This window comes from Antechinus flavipes, chromosome 1 (genome assembly GCF_016432865.1).
Source record: "Antechinus flavipes isolate AdamAnt ecotype Samford, QLD, Australia chromosome 1, AdamAnt_v2, whole genome shotgun sequence".
Lineage (NCBI taxonomy): Eukaryota > Metazoa > Chordata > Mammalia > Dasyuromorphia > Dasyuridae > Antechinus > Antechinus flavipes.
Window position 1 is genome coordinate 614,716,717 of NC_067398.1, and position 16,503 is coordinate 614,733,219.

At 38.4% G+C, this 16,503-nt stretch overlaps 1 long non-coding RNA gene across 1 annotated transcript; it reads left to right on the forward strand.

Moving 5' to 3' along the window:
- The first annotated feature begins 259 nt into the window (after nucleotides 1-259).
- On the forward strand, nucleotides 260-6,090 carry LOC127544413 (uncharacterized). The gene is made up of 2 exons (XR_007949438.1): nucleotides 260-1,282; nucleotides 5,135-6,090. It is a non-coding gene; the product is annotated as an uncharacterized LOC127544413 (long non-coding RNA).
- The last annotated feature ends 10,413 nt before the right edge of the window (nucleotides 6,091-16,503 follow it).

Genomic DNA, 16,503 nt, shown 5'->3' on the forward strand with positions numbered 1-16,503 from the left:
TATTAATGCACAATCGGGCAAAGACAAAGATTTAAAAAGTAAATGTTGAGAGATATTTTTAATCTTTGATAAACATACACTCTAGGTGAAAGATGACAAAACTATTTAATGAGAATCAGTGAGAAATACAGTTTGAAATCCAATTAAGGCAGAGTGGCTTAGGTTCAGGAAACTATGTAACCAACAAGCTTCCTGTTTTTGCACATATGCTCTAACCTTCCAATCAATTGGAAGGACATAACTGATATAACAGAAAAACGGTTCCATGTGATGTCATCAGTACCTCACAAACAGTTACTAGGATAAAAGACCAGGAACCTCAACAGCCGTGCTCTGTGCGGGAGAGATAGTGAGCGTGAGAGAGCAAGAGAGAGCAAGAGAGAGCGGGAGCAAGTGAGAGAGTGAGAGAGCGCCAGAGCCAGAGGCAGGGAGAGCGAGTGGGAGAGAGGTGGAAGGAGAAGGAGAGAAGGAGAGAGGTAGAAGGAGAAGGAGAGAAAGAGAGACATGGAAGGAGAAGGAGAGAGGTGGAAAGAGAAGGAGAGACATGGAAGGAGAAGGAGAGAAGGAGAGAGGTAGAAGGAGAAGGAGAGAAAGAGAGACATGGAAGGAGAAGGAGAGAGGTGGAAAGAGAAGGAGAGACGTGGAAGGAGAAGGAGAGAAGTGGCAGGAGAAAGAGAGAGGTGGGAAGGAGAGGGACAGGGAGTAGGATAGGCAAAGAGGGGAGAGTTCGAGTGGAGGGGATTTTGGGAGAAAGGGATAGGAAAGGCCAAGGAATAGAGGGATTGGGAAAGTGAGAAGGGCAATAGATTTATAGATATAGAGGTAGAGAAGTTAAATAGAGAACATAGGGGTCAATGTAGATAACCTAGCGATAGAGAGAGGATAGAGATATAGAGAAGATATGTCAAGATAGATAGATATAGAGAAGATAGAGGTAGATATAGAGAAGATAGAGATATATAGAGAAGATAGAGAAAAGTTATAGAAAAGATAGAGACAGATTTAGAGGAAGAAAGAAATTAGCAAGAGACTAGTTGTAGAGATAGAGAAGATAGAAGATAGAGACTGAGAAGATAGAAAAAGAAAAAGTAGAAATAGAAAAGAGTGTGATAGAGACAGTGAGACAGAGAGGGCAAGGAGGGAAAGAGAGTGAGAGAGAGTGAGTGAGAGAGAGAGACTGTGTGTGTGTGTGTGTGTGTGTGTGTGTGTGTGTGTGTGTTCCATAAGTTGTTTCTTCACCAACTAAGAGATTGCTTTTCTCGTCTTCGAAAACTTCTGACAGGTAGGAGGCTTCATGATAGAGACTATTCTGGGGCTGAGGTTAGCCAAATACGTAGAAGGAGAAATGAGGGAGTTTGTATTTTCAGGGGGAGGTGTGTAATTTTGTGGGAAGTCATTGTTTCTAGAGAACAATGTGAGAGATATACCTTGTACCAGCAATAGGAGATGGACAAGATGGTTGTTCCTCTGTACTCAGTGGAAGAAGCAGCTAGGATACAACTGAGATTATATGAGAGAACCCTCTTCTGTAGACTTTGCTGAGGTAACTCAAACCATCTGAGAGTCACTTACAAAGAAAATAGGTTTTTTTTTTGTTATCCTGAAGAAGCTTCTTTGTTCTTAAGTAGAAGAAAAACATGGGCCTGGGACTTAGGATGACCTGAGTTTCAAATTCAACCTCACACAGAACTGAGTGTTCTTGAGGCACACCATTTCACCTGTTTGCCTTTTTTTCCTCACAGGGTTGCCATAAGGATCAAATCAGATGGTATATTGGGAAAGGCTGTTGAGGGCAGTGGAAAGGATGGAAGAGAGGTGCTTTCTCTTTCTCTCTCTCTTTCCTTCTGATAATGTCCCCAAGATTGCCTCCAGATCCTCATTGGTAGAGCTTTCAAACAATTCCATCCATTGGGGAATCAAGCTGAACCATCAGACTTGTGTATCCCCTTAGGTGGAAAGGAGATGGGGCAGAGCAGCATCATAGTTCTTAACCTTTTTCTGACAATTTACCTTCTGACAACTATTCCATCTTTCTCCAAAACATATTTTAAATTCATAAAAATTTCTTTGCAATCTCAAACTGTATGTTTTCTTTTTTTTTATTAGAGGGGGTGGACAAGTTTATTTATTGTACCTGTAGATATCCAATGTAGGTGTGAAAAATCTTTCTCTTGTAATTGGGGCCAATCTGTCATTTCTTCTTAGAGAGGTAGTGTGCTTCAAAACACTGCAAGGGTTAAGAAAGGTTTGTCCAGGGTAGAAGTGTAGGTGAGGACTTTTCAAGCCTCTCTTTCTGTCCCTTCTGGCCCATATCATAGTTAGTACTTTGCTGTTAGATCTTGTGGGTTTAAGAATACAAATAGGAGAGAACTCTTCGGGAAAAGAAGCAATAGCAATGGGAGCCTCATGGATTGTAAGCCTGACAGGCCCATAGGATGCTGTAAAATCAAAGAAAATTGGAATTATTCTCAGAAATTTTGTGTTTTGGGCAGTCTGATAGAAGTTACCCGCCACAGCAAAGCAATGAACTTTACAGGTTCTGCTTTCTACTGACAGACACTTTGCCTACAAGGTTCCATCCTCTTGTTCTTCTATTGACATAGAAGGGAGTTTCTCAGTTGCTGCCTTTGGATTACTTTTAATGATGAGGAGAGAGGAAAGAAGGGATGGAGAAAGGGGGAAACAGGGAAAGGGACCTGTAGGAATAGATCCAATTGGATAAAATGGAAAAAAAAAAAGGATTTTTATCAATTGTGTTGAGGCTGGCTCTACTGTAAAAACATATAGGATGATGAAAGGCAATAGCTGGGCTGTGCCCAGTGAGCTGTTCGGGCTTTCTTGTACTGCTTGCTGCTGCTTTAGCTGGGAAGATAGGGTAGTTATTGGAACCAAAGCTTAGTATTAATTTGTTGACATTTTTTTCCCTCCGATTAAACATAGTGAAAAAAAATCAGTTATTTCCCCAAGGTGAGAATCAACAAACAAGTAGTAATATTTGCTCTTTATCAGTCACTATATTAAAGGAGGAAGATATCCCCAAAAATTCATTCTAAGAGGAAAGACCAAAAGCACAGAAACTTGATTATGCTAGATAACTATATAGAAAAATAATGTCAGAAAGCATGATCCTAATGGAACAATGAGGCTATCAGAAAACTTTAGGAGACAGGTGAATAGGGTGAACTGGTTGTTAGCTATGCAAGTGAGGGAAAAGAAACCTCTGGGGAGAAAATGTTGAGTATGGAATTAAAAGATACCTAATTGAATGGATGATATGTGGGCTAAGCAAAGGGAAGAGTTGTGGATGACTGAGTCTGTAAACTTGGGTGACAGAAAAGGGAATTTCAGAAGAGGGCAGAGAGTGCAGGATAAAGAACAGATTCTGTTTTGGACACTTTGAGCTTCTGGTGTAGTTGGGCAAATGGGACAAAATGTTCAAGAGATATGTGGGAATTTGGGAAGAGAGCTCAAGTGAGAGACTGAAGCAGGCTCAAAACACCTGGGAGTGGTTTAAGCTTGATCTGTTTGCATTACAACATAGAAGAATAGGAGGATGATACTTTTAACTCCGTAGGACATTAGCAATATACTGATAGGTAAAAGGAGTGTACGTACCCAGAGAATAAGGGGTATGAGTAGAATATGAAGGGATATTTTTTTTTAATTGAGGGCAAGGACTGATATAGGAATACATAGGAAAAAAGGAAAAAGAGAAGTGGAATGGTTCAAATTATCTGCCACAAGAAAAAATAGCATGAAAAAGTTCTTTCAGTGGAGGAGAAGAGAGAGATGAGAAGTTGAGTGAACTTTACTCTTATCAGTATTGGTTCAAATAGGAGACACCATAAATACTGACTAGGGATATTGAGCCCTATCTTACTTAACCTGCAGGAAAATAGGAGGGGAATTGTAGTGATTTTTTATCAGTTTATAAAGATTCCAACAGGAAATGGAATATGGGAAGAAGGGAGGTGATAAAAGCTCAGGTTATTTTGGGGAAGTCCTTGATCAGTATGAAACCCTTTTAAGCAAAGTCAGACTGAAAAGAGAGAGAATAAATGGAAGGAAATAAAATTATCAACAGTAAATGGAAAAACAATTTTTGAAGCAAGTTTCTCTGATGAGATATTAGTATTAGTGTTCTCTGAGAAATGATGAGCAGAATTTTCTTAGGTGGAAAAAAAAAAAAAACTTGCCAAGTCCTCCATGAACAGAGTGAAATATGCCATATGTGAAATGACAGCAATGTTCTGGGGTGACCAGTTGAAAATGATTTTGTTATTCCTAGTAACACAATCATCCACAACTACTCTGAAGGACTTAGACAAAAAAAAAAAAAAAAAAAACCAAAAAAGCTATCCATTCACAGAAAAGGAATGATTATGTCTGAATACAAATAGAAGCATTTTCTTTTTGTATCTTTATCTCTCTACTTTTAATTTAATTTTTCTTGAGATTTTTCATTAAGATGGGAGATCTATGTTTTTATTCACAGCTTTTATGGAAAAATTTGAATAATTTTAAATGTGATTCCTTATGAGTTGGAATCAGAGAAAGAACCTATGAAGCAAAAATTTTAAAAAATATATTCAATACCTTGGGTAAATCATGAAATAAATTAAATAAAAAGGGAAAAATTCATTCACTTTTGTCCTTTGGAAATTAATAAGAGTAATTTTGTATTTTAATTAGTAAAATTCAACTGAATGAGAATGTGAGAAATGACAGTGCCGAGTTTAGAAGAGTGAGAAAGTGGGAAAAATGGAGGCCAGAGTCAATAAACATTATCTGCTGTGGGCCAAACTCCATAGTAAGCACTGGGGGGAACAAAGAATGGCCCAAGCCAGACTCTGGTGCAGAGGAGCTCCCAGTCTAAGGTGGGCCCCTACAAACAACTGTACAAATAAGTGGGTTACCAGAAAAATGGGAAGTAATGTTGTCTCTTGGGCTTCCTCCAAGTATGTAACGAGGGAGAGCATATGCAAGAGCACACTGACAAGGGTCTGGTTGTCCTCCAAAAGCCAGGGATCACTGGTGGTAAATCATAAACCGTGAGCCGCTCCTATCTCCCCCCCCCCAAATCTGCTTGCCGATTCCTTCCCCTTTGTTCATATGGTCCCTTCTTCATTCACAGACTTGGTCCAGGAGGAGCAAAAGAGCTTTTTACAGAAGCCAAAATAACTGATATTCTGAGGTCCCCCTTATCGTATTGCTCCCTTTTCAATGAGCAACAATGTGTAAGTGCCGGATCTGGAGGGCCAGAAGGGAATCATTCCTGCCAGGTCAACAACGCAGGAAAAGGACATTATGGACTCATCTTGGGTGACAAATTTAACTTTTGTGGCTCCTTTTATGACAATTGCAGTTCCGCTTATTCTGGCGGAACCATTCCCTCCTGTTTTCCCTGAGGGCCATCAGAAAGCCACCCGGGCTTGTTCTGACAACACTGACAGTACTTCTCTGGAGAGGATATCAAAAGTCCTTTCTGACCTGGACACCAGATCCAAGACATACCCCGAGATGATCTTCGAACCCTCCTCCAAATGGGACCATGGAGAAGCTCCTAAAGCTGAAGAAGAAACCCCAGTCATTGCCATCTAAAGTGACCATTGGTCGTCCAAAAAGGAGATCCAAAGTATATCTGTCTCCTCCCACATTATGCAAGACATGCCCTGAAACTATCTTTGAACCCTCCTCCAATTGGCCCCAAGGAGAATATCCTCAACCCCAAGAAGTGATTCCAGTCTGTTCTCCCAAATGCAGTGGTCCCTGGAAGAGGAGAGCCAAAGTCCAGCCAGCCTGGGACGCCCATTCCAAACCCATCTCTGAGGATGCTTCCCAAGCACTTCTCCCAAAGCACCCAGGGAAAAGGTTGTGGAAAACAAAGTATTTTGGGGTTTTTGCAAAATTTTCTGTTCTGGAGGACTGTAGGGAGGTGTTGGAGCATAGACTATTTAAGTTCCCGCTCTCCCAATTTCCTCCACAAATAAAACAAATTTTGTTTCTCAGGGTGAACAGACATTTAAAGACTTGAGATAGCACAGGCATCCTCCAGACTGTGTTGAATAAAGAGAAAATGTGAAGAACTTACAGGAATATGTTGATTCTTTTTCTGTATTTTATTTTCATTATTTCTATGTTTCCTCTATGACCTGTATAATATGTGCAGGCCCATATGTACTTGAGCCTTGGCCAGCTATTTCTGAAGCCTGAAGGCCTGAGTTTCTATTTTCTAGAAATCGGGTGATTTCATGGAAACAGAAGCCTTCCATTCCAATCTCTCCAGATAACAACCAATTAGATGCCTCCCCCTCCTCTTCTCAATGCTCTTACTTGTGATGTAATCTCTTGTATAAAAACTGTGTATTTTTACTACTTCCTTAGCCCTCTTACCACGAACTTTCTCTTTCCCTTATCTTGTGATAGAACGGCTCATCCTCCAGAGGCATAACAAACAACCTTTCTGCTTTCTTTTTTGAGTGATCTCTTAGTCATTTAGGGTAAGGATCTTCTATATCGCACCCAGTTGGGGCCTCTCTGGGATGGGATCTTTGGGTTTGATGGCTGTATACACCTCTGACAGGGACAAATGCCCACAGAGTACTTTTCTCCATGGTCTCTGGTTCTGGGTGAGCAGCCTCCCTCCCCTCTTAGACAATGACCCAAGGCGAGATAATCAGTAGAAAACAGAATTAAAGATTGAAGGAAGTGCTGATGGCTAGCATTTACAGTCTGAAAGACATGTACATGTGTAAGCTCGAGGTAAGTTCCCAGGAGTCTGGGGGTGTATTGGCTGAGTCGAGGGAGACCCTGAGGGATTAGCCCTCCTAAATTTGTTTTTTTATGTTGGGTCTGCTTTAGACCCAAAGGAAAGGACTTTCCTGAGGAAACTCTCGGGTGGCTGCGGGGCATGAGGGTAATGAAGAGCCTCTGCCAACACCTGGACTGGGTCCAAGATGGTAAAATGGGATAGAAGCAGCCCAACAATTTGTATCAGGACGTTAGCCAGGGAATTCAAGACTGGGATGAACTTCCCAGATATAAAAGGGAAAGAAAACTGGGAGAATATTCCCAGGACTACTAAAATCTGTATAAATAAAAGGTGAAAATAAGAGTTTTGCATGTGTATGTGTATGTCTGCTTTGTATTTTTTGTTCTGTGTTAAAAGTTAGCAAGCTCGTAAGAATTCAGCCTCTGTGTTGCAGGATTAGAAAAATATCAGGCTGAATTGTGGGAAATGGAATTCATTCAGAGTAATTCTTTCAAAGTGGCTCAGAATGTATTGGTCTTAGATCATGGTAAGGTAATTTGGGAACTAATGTGGCTCTCTCTCTCTCTCTCTCTCTCTCTCTCTCTCTCGCTCTCGCTCTCTACCTCTGGCTGTCCGCATTGGCTTTGCAGGGAGAGGAGAAAATAACATAGATTGAAATTTTGAGAAAATAGAAATAAGTGTTATCATTCCTGTAAGCAAAGACCCTGTTATCAGAACTCAGGCTTGTGGAATCCTGCCCAAAAAAAAAAAAAAAAAAAAACCTCAAGGTAAAGCAAGAATTAATGCTCAACTCTTTCTTGGCTTACTAATGAAAAGAAGTTTGAATGGAATATCTAAGTAGACTTTAGGAAATTTCACAAACTAAAGTACTAGTTAATTTTAAAATAACTTTAAATTGGTATGTATGTTAAGATTGGAAATTTAAGATTGGAAATCAGTTGCAGATATTGGAAGAGAGGAATAAAAAGAGTAAGAGAGATAAATAACTGAACACAGAAGGCTCTCTGACGTATTGGACCTGTGAGAAAACTAGGCATACTTCTAAAAAGAAAAAAAAATTGTCCCAGGAGAAGAAAGAAAAATCTAGTATTAGCAAGGTTGTTGTCATGGAATTAGAGAATAGAAAATTTAAGAAGGCTAAACTTGGTAATTGTAACATTTGATTAAGAATTTTGGGAACTTACTATATTTTAAAGAGAGGTACTATAATTTTGAAATTGGGGGAAACAATTTTATGGTTGCCTTGTACATGTTAGATTTATTCTGAGTATAAAATCTTAAGAATTGTCTGAATATTATGGCCTTTACAACTGAAGAGAAAAACATTTTTTTGCTTTATTGTTTGGTTGGACTTCAAATTAAAATATAGATTATTAAACAAAATGCCAGTAGCTTACCTTGGGGGTGGGGGGGGGGAGTTGTGTTTGCATCTCCCTACTTAAATGGTATATTGCTTTTTTAAAGTATTGAGTAATTTGTAAACTATATTAAAAGTTTTATGAAATTTGGTTCAAAATTAATTGTAACTCTTGAAGTTTAAAGTTTAAAAAAAGGTGATTTAAAGAAAAGGGACAAGAGAGATTGATTTACAAAAGCAATTAATAGTTTAAATGGAGTATCTAGTCAGAAGAGTTATTGGTTTGGGAGTGTTTAAAATATGTTGGAGAAGGTTTGAGCAAGTAGGCATTGGGAAGAGACAGAGATGGAACAGGAGAATGAATGTAATTTAAGGATTGATTTTCTGGGATAAATTTCATACTATTAATGCTATGAGGTCATGGTAAATAACTGTTTGGGATTTATCTGAAACTTTGGACATAAAATCTCTTGGACTTATTGTTAATACTATTTGGGAGTTTTAAAGCTCCTCTCTTATGTGCTGAATGAAGGTTGAGTTTTATTTAACTGCTTATGTTATGTTATAGTTATGTTTTTTGCATTTTTTTTCCTGTGACTGATTTCTATGATCAGAGCAATGGTCAATTAAAACTGTTAATGCAATTCAGTTATGTCCACCTGGTTATATGCAATCATTATATCCTAAATGCTTAGGCAAATAAGTATTTAGCCTAGTCATCTCTCTGTTAGTGGATATTGTATTTATAATATTTAAGTGCTTTTAAAAAGTTTTCTAAATGACGAGAGAACAATTAACAATGGTCTGTGAAATCTGCTGCTTTATTTATTGGGAATATAGCTGATGGCCATTTGCTTGTCTTGTGAAGCAAACTCAGCTGCTGGCTCTTCCCATTTGGTGAATCAACTCTTTCTGACTGTTCTAATCTTGTTAGATTTGGTTTCTTGTTGTTCTAGATTTTAGTCAAATTACAGATTATTGAACTTCTTCTGAGACATGTATTGGCCCATCTGAAGCTTAGATTGATGCCACACCGTCACCCCTGCATGGATTGAGAGCCTTGACCCATTTCTCACGCTGAAGCAACTTACACTGAGACCATCGCCCCTGCTTCTGATGTAATTTGCACTGATATCGGGGAGCAGGAAAGTGATTGATGAATTATTGTTAAAATTATAACTGTGTTACTGTGTGTTTAAGATTTGGGATGGGAATTGTTAAATTGTGTAACTATTGCTGTTATGGATGTATAAGAACTTTATATGTGGGATGGTTATTGATGCTTTAGCTTTGAAATCCCTTATTCTGTTGGAATTGCTCTGGCAGACTATTCTCTGATTGACTGTTTTTAGGAAATCTCCAAGATATAGATACCTATCTTGGAACTGGCAGTCTCCAACCTTGTAACCCCAATTTCTTAATTGGTATCTCAGCATTCCCAAAGGACGTTTCAAGCCTCTAAAGTTCGGGGTTTGCCTACCTTGATGGTCTAACTGTGCATGCTCTGGTAGCTCTGCTCAGAAATCTGTATTCTAGTAGCAGCCCTGTCTGTCCCTCTGGGTGTGGACACGTGGAGCTACTCCAAGACTCACCCTTCTCTCCCCTGGAGCAGGATGCCCCTCTGAATGGGCAGCATGACTGTCTCGAGCCCTGCTACTCCCTATATAAGCAGAGGCTGAGTTAAATGAACAAATGCCTGCAGACCACCTAACACAGTGAACTATCCATCTCAAACTGGATTCTCTGGCTGAGATGAAGGCCTTTGTACTGCTCTGGGGTCAGGAAGAGACTTGCCCTTACCATAGGTTCATACATTGGGTTGGTCAAAATTAAGGTGCTGAGACCTCCCAGGTATCTAGGGGAAGTAATTCAATAATTCAAATATTCAGAAGAAGAGTATAATGTAGTGCTTCAGTTTCCCTAGATTGTCATCTTTATTTATCTTTGTATTTTTATGTCTGCCAAATGCCAAAATGTGGTGATCTTCTTCCCAAATGCAGCCAGGTGATAAAAATTCAGATCTTTTATTATCTCCAATATAGCCCGGTTAGCTTAGAGGCCTATCTCTCTGCTTGGTTCCAAGAACTCTTGCCGCTTTGTCCTTTGCTTCTGCCTCTGCTTTCTTCAGCCTCCAGAGCCAGCACCACTCTTCATGTCATTCTGGTGAAATCTCTCAAAGTGCTCTGTGTCTGCAACAGAGTGCTCCTCTCCAATCTAGCTGAACTCTCTTCTGTGACCAACCAGCCAAGTGGAAAATATTCTCTCTTGCCTTGCCTCGGAGAGAGGGCTTCTGGCATAATTCCGCTGAAATCTGACCAAGAGCCTCTGTCTGTTTCTTTTATACAAGAGGGATGAATTGTGGAATACGAGAGAGAGGGATTATGGGTTTTCTCCCATAGTGCTCTCTGGCCCAAAGAGTTTTAAGGGAGGTGTGAATTCACCAAGTTACAAAGTTTACTTTGTGAAGCTGGCATACTTGTGAACTCCAATGAGTAAAGGTGCAAACACAAGCATTGTACTAATTAGTTCTACTTAGTACCTTGTTTCAGGTTCTGCCCAAAACTTCTTCTGAGACATGTATTGGCCCATCTGAAGCTTAGATTGATGCCACACCGTCACCCCTGCATGGATTGAGAGCCTTGACCCATTTCTCACGCTGAAGCAACTTACACTGAGACCATCGCCCCTGCTTCTGATGTAATTTGCACTGATATGGGGGAGCAGGAAAGTGATTGATGAATTATTGTTAAAATTATAACTGTGTTACTGTGTGTTTAAGATTTGGGATGGGAATTGTTAAATTGTGTAACTATTGCTGTTATGGATGTATAAGAACTTTATATGTGGGATGGTTATTGATGCTTTAGCTTTGAAATCCCTTATTCTGTTGGAATTGCTCTGGCAGACTATTCTCTGATTGACTGTTTTTAGGAAATCTCCAAGATATAGATACCTATCTTGGAACTGGCAGTCTCCAACCTTGTAACCCCAATTTCTTAATTGGTATCTCAGCATTCCCAAAGGACGTTTCAAGCCTCTAAAGTTCGGGGTTTGCCTACCTTGATGGTCTAACTGTGCATGCTCTGGTAGCTCTGCTCAGAAATCTGTATTCTAGTAGCAGCCCTGTCTGTCCCTCTGGGTGTGGACACGTGGAGCTACTCCAAGACTCACCCTTCTCTCCCCTGGAGCAGGATGCCCCTCTGAATGGGCAGCATGACTGTCTCGAGCCCTGCTACTCCCTATATAAGCAGAGGCTGAGTTAAATGAACAAATGCCTGCAGACCACCTAACACAGTGAACTATCCATCTCAAACTGGATTCTCTGGCTGAGATGAAGGCCTTTGTACTGCTCTGGGGTCAGGAAGAGACTTGCCCTTACCATAGGTTCATACATTGGGTTGGTCAAAATTAAGGTGCTGAGACCTCCCAGGTATCTAGGGGAAGTAATTCAATAATTCAAATATTCAGAAGAAGAGTATAATGTAGTGCTTCAGTTTCCCTAGATTGTCATCTTTATTTATCTTTGTATTTTTATGTCTGCCAAATGCCAAAATGTGGTGATCTTCTTCCCAAATGCAGCCAGGTGATAAAAATTCAGATCTTTTATTATCTCCAATATAGCCCGGTTAGCTTAGAGGCCTATCTCTCTGCTTGGTTCCAAGAACTCTTGCCGCTTTGTCCTTTGCTTCTGCCTCTGCTTTCTTCAGCCTCCAGAGCCAGCACCACTCTTCATGTCATTCTGGTGAAATCTCTCAAAGTGCTCTGTGTCTGCAACAGAGTGCTCCTCTCCAATCTAGCTGAACTCTCTTCTGTGACCAACCAGCCAAGTGGAAAATATTCTCTCTTGCCTTGCCTCGGAGAGAGGGCTTCTGGCATAATTCCGCTGAAATCTGACCAAGAGCCTCTGTCTGTTTCTTTTATACAAGAGGGATGAATTGTGGAATACGAGAGAGAGGGATTATGGGTTTTCTCCCATAGTGCTCTCTGGCCCAAAGAGTTTTAAGGGAGGTGTGAATTCACCAAGTTACAAAGTTTACTTTGTGAAGCTGGCATACTTGTGAACTCCAATGAGTAAAGGTGCAAACACAAGCATTGTACTAATTAGTTCTACTTAGTACCTTGTTTCAGGTTCTGCCCAAAACATCTTCTTGTAAGATTAGATCCACTCTAATTAGTTAGCAGTTTGTAAAGATTCCAACAGCAGCCCTTTTTGCAATGGCAAGAAACAGGAACCTGAATGGATGCCCATCAGTTGGAGAATGGCTGAATGAACTAGGGTGTATGAATGTTATGGAATATTATTTTTCTAAAAGAAACTATCAGGGGGCTGATTTTAGAGAGGCCTGGAAAGACTTACATGACCTGATGCTAAATGAAATGAGCAGGACCACGAGGTCATTATACGTGGCAACAATAAGATGATACAACAATCCATACTGATGGACGTGGCTCTCATTTAAAAGGAGATGATTTTATGATGAAGAGAACCATCTACACCCAGAGAGAAGACTGTGAGAATTGAGTCTGAATCACAACATAATATTTTCATTATTTTGTTCACTTGCATTTTCACATTTTTGGTTCCAGATCTGATTTTTCTTGTGCAGCAAAATACTTGTAAGCTTACATATATTGCATTAAGTGTCATATTTTAACATGTATAATATATATTGATTGCCTGCCATCTAGGGGAGAAGGGACAATGAGTGCAAGCTCTTCCTGGACTTTTCTGTTAGGTTTCATCATATACAGTCCCGTGCTGCTTCCTATATGCCCCTGACCAGGGCACCTTTAAGTCCCCAAGTCCTGACTCCTACACTCTCTCATTTAGCTCCCAGACAATTCTGAAGCCTATCTGGAAGAGGAGTACATTATTAGGGAAGGATTGCCAGATGGATTGTACACATGTGCCCCAGGCAGGGGCTTCAAAACTCTTTTCAAAGCCTTCCCTTATAAGAGTAAAAACGTCTCTAGAATTTTTGCTAAAGGAGATCATGCTTCCAGGAGGCCACACTGTTCCCCTTTGAGGAAATAAAAGTACAAATTGGGGGGGAGGGAAGTTCTTAGAAATTTATTCTGGAAAAGCTGGATGAGAGACATCCATGATAACTATCTGCCCCTCTCAGTCGTCCTCTTTGTGTGGTCCCCAGTTCCTCTCCCTAGTAACCCCCATTCTGACCCCAATTTGTTTTGTTTTGTATCTCAGAGTTGTCTTAATTTGCATTTCTCTGATCAGTAGTGATTTGGACTTTCATATGAGTAGAAATAGTTTCAATTTCATCATCTGAAAATTGTCTATTCATATCCTTTGACCATTTAGCAATTGGAGAAAGCCTTGATTTCTTATAAATTATAGTCAATTCTCTATATATTTTGGAAATGAGACCTTTATCAGAACCTTTGACTGTAAAAATTGTTTTCCCAGTTCGTTGCTTCCCTTCTAATCTTGTTTGCATTAGTTTTGTTTGTACAAAGGCTTTTTAATTTGATATAATCAAAATTTTCTATTTTGTGATCAATAATGATCTCTAACTCTTCTTTGGTCACAAATTCCTTCCTCCTCCACAAGTCTGAGAGGTCAACTATCCTATGTTCTGCTAATTTATTTATGATCTCATTCTTTATGCCTAAATCATGGACCCATTTTGATCTTATCTTGGGATATGGTGTTAAGTGTAGGTCCGTGCCTAATTTCTGCCATACTAATTTCCAGTTTTCCCAGCAGTTTTTGTCAAATAATGAATTCTTATTCCAAAAGTTAGGCTCTTTGGGTTTGTCAAACACTAGATTGCTATAGTTATTGACAACTTTGTCTTGTGAATCTAACCTATTCCACTGATCAACTAATCTATTCCTTAGCTAATACCAAATGGTTTTGGTGACCGTTGATTTAGAATATAGTTTTAGATCAGCTACAGGTAGGCCACCTTCATTTGATTTTTTTTTTCATTAATTCCCTTGAGATTCTCAACTTTTTGTTCTTCCATATGAATTTTGTTATTTTTTCTAGATCATTAAAATAGTTTCTTGGGAGTCTGATTGGTATGGCACTAAATAAATTTAGATTAGTTTAGGGAGTATTGTCATTTTTATTATATTCGCTCAGCCTATTCAACAACACTTAATATTTTTCCAATTATTTAAATTTGACTTTATTTGTGTGAAAAGTGTTCTGTAATTTTGCTCATGTAATTCCTCACTTTCCTTTGGTAGATAGATTCCCAAATATTTTATGCTATCAACAGTTATTTTGAATGGAATTTCTCTTTGTATCTCTTGCTGTTGGATTTTGTTGGTGATGTATAAAAATGCTGAGGATTTAGGTGGATTTATTTTGTATCCTACAGCTTTGCTAAAGTTGTGAATTATTTCTAATAGCTTTTTAGTAGAATCTCTGGGGTTCTCTAAGGATACTTATCATATCATCCGCAAAGAGTGATAATTTGGTTTCCTCATTACCTACTCTAATTTCTTCAATCTCTTTCTCAACTCTTATTGCTGGGACTAGCATTTCTAATGCATTACTGAATAATAATGGTGATAGTGAGCAACCTTGTTTCACTCCTGATTTTACTGGGAATGGTTCCAGTTTATCTCCATTATATATGATGCTTACTAACCATTTTAAATATATGCTCCTGACTATTTTAAGGGAAAATCCATGTATTCCTATATTCTCAAGTGCTTTTATTAGGAATGGATTTTGGATTTTATTAAATGCTTTTTCTCCATCTATTGAGATGATCATATGGTTTTTGTTAGTTTGGTTATTGATATAGTCAATTATGCTACTAGTTTTCCTAATATTGAACCAACCCTGCATTCCTGGTATAAATCCTACTTGGTCATACTGTATTATTCTGGGGGTGATTTTCTGAAATCTTTTTGCTAATATTTTATTTAAGATTTTAGCATCAATATTCATTAGGGAGATTGGTCTATAATTTCCTTTCTCTGTTTTCAACCTACTTGTTTTAGGTATCAGTTCCATGTCAGTGTCATAAAAGGAATTTGGTAGAACTCCTTCAATCCCTTTTTTCAAATAGTTTATAAACCATTAGAGTTAATTGTTCTTTAAATATTTGTTAGAATTCACATGTAAATCCATCTGGTCCTGGGGAATTTTTCTTAGGGAGTTGATTAATACTTGTTCTATTTCTTTTTCTAAGATGGGACTGTTTAATCAATTTACTTCTTGTCCTCTGGACAAGCTATATTTTTGAAAGTATTCTTCCATTTCATTTAAATTATCGAATTTATTGGCATAAAGTTGGGCAAAGTAACTCCTAATTATTGCTCTAATTTCCTCTTTGTTAGTGATGAGTTCTTCCTTTTCATTTAAGACTAACAATTTGATTTTCCTCTTTCATTTTTTAATCAAATTTACTGTTTATCTATTTTCTTGGTTTTTTCATAGGATCAATTCTTAGTTTTATTAATTCAACAGTTTTTTTTTTTACTTTCAGTTTTATTAATCTCTCCTTTTATTTTTAAAATTTCAAGTTTAGTGTCTGACTGGAGGGTTTTAATTTGTTCTTTTTCTAGCATTTTTAGTTGCAGGCCCAATTCATTGACCTTCTCTTTCTCTATTTTATGCAAGTAGGCCTGTAGAGATATAAAATTTCCCCTTATTACCACTTTGGCTGCATCCCACACATTTTGGTATGACATCTCATTATAGTCATTTTCTTGAGTGAAGCTATTAATTATGTCTACAATTTGCTGTTTCACCCAGTCATTCTTTTTAGTATGAGATTATTTAGTTTCCAATTATCTTTTGGTCTATTTTCCCCTGGTTTTTTATTGAATGTAATTTTTATTGCATTGTGATCTGAAAAGGATGCATTTACTATTTCTGCCTTATTCCATTTAAATTTCAGGGTTTTATGTCCTAATATATGGTCAATTTTATATAGATTCCATGAACTGCTCAGAAGAAAGTGTACTCTTTTCTGTCTCCATTTAGTTTTCTACAAAGATCTATCATATCTAACTTTTCTAGTATTCTATTTCCCTCTTTATTACTTCTTTCTTATTTATTTTGTGGTTTGGTTTGTCTAATTCTGAGAGTGCAAGGTTGAGATCTCCCACTATTATAGTTTTGCTGTCTATTTCTTTTTGCAGCTTTCTTAATTTCTCTTTTAAGAATTTAGATGCTACATCACTTGATGCATATATGTTTAATATTGACATTGCTTCATTACCTATGCTACCCTTTAGCAAGATATAGTGCACTTCTTTATCTCTTTTAATTAGATCAATTTTTGCTTTTGCTTGATCTGAAATGAGGATAGCTACCCCTCCTTTTTTTACTTCACCTGGAGCATAGTAGATTCTGCTCCAACCTCTTAGCTTTATTCTGTATGTATTGCCC